Consider the following 3472-nt stretch of genomic DNA (forward strand, 5'->3'; position numbering starts at 1 on the left):
CTCTTCAAAGTTGTGCTTTTACAGATGTCAAGAGTATGAGAAATCAGGTGTCAATTCTAATGGGAATTAACTGAATTATCAAGTTAGGCAAAATCTACCAAATTAGCCACATAAAGTATTTCATCAATGCAGACAGAAAAAAACAGGTTGTTTTTAATTCAGAGTTTTTCATAGAGCAATGTTCAACATAAAATTTGAACTTACTAACTACAATAAAAAGATATTCACTTTGGGAAATTTGAAAATGAAATGGTCATGATAGGTCAACAGAATTTTGAATGGTCAACGTGGCAGCAGCCATAAGAAGTCTAAGTCTAATCTTAATACATCCTCAAAGGTATGGTCTTCACAAGATGATTTATCAAACATCTCTCTATTCTTCTACTGTAAATGTTCAGGCACCCAACAGACATTTTGTGGCTGCTATGTATGCAGCAAGGAAAACAAACAAACAAACAAACAAACAAAAAAGTGTCAAATAAAGAGTATCAGATGAAAAAAGAAAAACGAAATGGTGAGATAGAAAAAATAAAGTCATATCCCTACCATGAAAAGAAAACTTGAGGATTATATTTTCTTAAAATATTTATACCTCAGACAGATATATAAGGTGGTGGAAATTATTCACTTAAGATATTTCATATTCTGGACTTTACCAACCCAAAGCAAGCTGTTTATCCTGATTTGAAAATGGATGTGACACTGGGGAAGAAGAAAGTGAAGCCATTTTCCAGTGTTCCTAGTTTTTCATAAACATGCACCTCAGAAATCAACAAAGTTACTATATTTATAGGAAATACATCAAACGTAATGGAAGAAAATGGAGCTATGTTTGCAGGAGAAACTGATTTGATTCAGAAGATATTCGATGATGCCATTAATGCAGATTTTTGTGTAGCTGTTCCAGAAATAATGCCCAAGTCTAATCCATTAAAGAATAAATTGAAAAACAATCTAAAGCTTCTTAAAAATCCCATTTGCTATGACAGTCCCAAAATATGTGAATTATTTAAATAGACATGAAATTAAGTGAAATTAAGTTGGATATACAAAGGGGAACTTTTTCTTAATTTTAATACTGGATGTGTCAAGTGACCAGTTAGCTACCAATCTGTAAGCAGTTATCACTGATGTTTGTAAGCACAGATGGCTGATTTTAATTGAACTCCTTTGTGATGTGTACTTCTCTTAGTGGTTCAATAAGTAAAAGTTGGTTACTAGAGACATTATTGCCTAAAAAAGTAGAAATCAAAAAAGTAACAAAGAAGCTACCTAATAGTATTGAATTATGAAATTATTTTCAATAGATTAAGAACCAACAGAGAAAATTATTCAACTGCATAATTTCTACTTTTGGTATCTTGATATTTCTTAATCATGATACTTGAAAGATAATTTTAACACTGAAATATATTATAACAATTTCAAAAATAAGAAAATATAATTTTCCCTGTTTCTGAGACAAAAAATTTAAAAAGCTATCATATTAAAAGGGACCAAAGATGTCAACACTCATTTTGTTGATGTTTGAAAGCTGTGAGAAAAAATTCACATAACTACATATTGCCCCTATGGAGATCATATATGTCTCTAAAAATTTAATATATATATTTTTTCTCACTATCTTTGAGAAGACATTAAATTTACAAAATCCCAAATCAAAAGTAAACTAAATGGAGCTATTTAAAATAATGTGAAAAGACTAATAAAATCACAGAGCATACTACTTTATTCTCATAATTTTGCTTTTCAGTGTGGAAGTATAAAATCAAATGAATGCATTCTTATTGGAGCATATTTCATGATTATTTTATACATGTATTAATCTAGCTATTTTTTTGTTACGTAAGTTTTACCAAAAGTCAAATTTGGTGTTAGACTATAGTCTCCAAAGAGACTGTGCTTATAATCTAGTGGAGAAAAGGAATAATTAAGTAATTAAATAAATAATGAATTATTCATTAATTGGTTAAATAAATAACTAATCATGGTAGTTTAATTTTGCAAAACAAATATTTATGACAAGAGTTCAGGGAGCTATATTTGCCCATAGGTGGACAATCTACATCAGAATTAGTATGTTAGAGAAATAGGAATCTAAGCTATATATTGAAGGTCAAGTAAGAGTTGGGCAGGGAAGGAGGATTATTCTGAAGATTATTCTGGGGAAAAGTGATGGCCAGACAGGGGAATGGCACGAGAGGGGCCCATACATCAGTGACCTGAATGTATTTCAGTATTGCCAGTGGACTGTGGGATTGTGTGACTTCTCAGACAAAGGCTGGGAACCAAAAGAAGAGGAGTAGTTGAAAGAGTGGCACCACTTGCATCAGTAAAAAAAGTCCAAGGGTGAGAAAACACACAGTGGATCAGCACTGCTAGATTTCCATCACCACATAAATAAACATTTAATAGAAGTTTTGATTGGAAATATTTTTTCCACTCACCTAATATAACAGAAAACATTGCTTTAGAACAAAATGGCAAATTTAGATAAATTTGTTTTATATCTTCAAAAGCTGTGTAATCAAATCCTCACTTAAAAAGAAAAAGAAAAGAAAGAGATTGTATTGAAGGTATTTTTTTCCATTTTTCTAAGGAAAAATATTTCTATAAAATAACCTGACATGTTGTTTTGTTTTCAAAGACCTCATGTCTCACAGAGCTCCCAATTGTATTTTATTTTATTTTCAGTGAAAGCCTGCTTGATATTTTGTATATTTGTCATTGTTATACCTATACATTTTTTTGAGTATAGAAAGGAAGTAGATTAAATTAAAAACCTGTTAGAACTCAATCTTGTTTTCTTTTAACATACTGTAGCCTCTCAGTACTTACTGGAGAAGCATGGGATCAAATAACCAGTAAGAAAATTTCCTAATATCTAATTTAGATCTGAAATATATATTATATCTGTGAATATTGTAATGTTGCCTTTACATAATAAGAAAAATATTTCGTTGTCTTGTAACATTTATCATATGAACGGAGATTTTAGACCAATCTAATATTTCTCCATTTTTGTTATTTGAGGAGAGAGGCTGGATAATTTAAATAATTTTTATAAATAAAGTTTAAATATACAACAGGATTAGACATTTATTCTTCTTTTGTTATTTTAATGTCCCTCTCACTTTTATTATTTTAAAAATAGAGAGTTATATATTTTAAAAAACTATATCTGTATATTCTCACCAATATTAAAATTCTTCTAATGTTTAGGATCTGGATTTATTGTTCATATCTTTTTAGCTTGTCATTGTTTTAAAACTCTTCTTCCTTTTTTCCCATATATTGTAAGAATTAATTTACTAGGCTTCTAATTTTCCTTAGCTGTGTTGTTCAAGTACCTGTACATATGCATGGCATGAAATATCCTAAAATCTGACTAAAAAACATTACTAATCATATTGCTTTGTAACCATGTGTCCAAGGAGTTTTGGAGGCAGATTATACTAACATATCAGTATAG

This window comes from Microcebus murinus, chromosome 1, assembly GCF_040939455.1.
Source record: "Microcebus murinus isolate Inina chromosome 1, M.murinus_Inina_mat1.0, whole genome shotgun sequence".
Lineage (NCBI taxonomy): Eukaryota > Metazoa > Chordata > Mammalia > Primates > Cheirogaleidae > Microcebus > Microcebus murinus.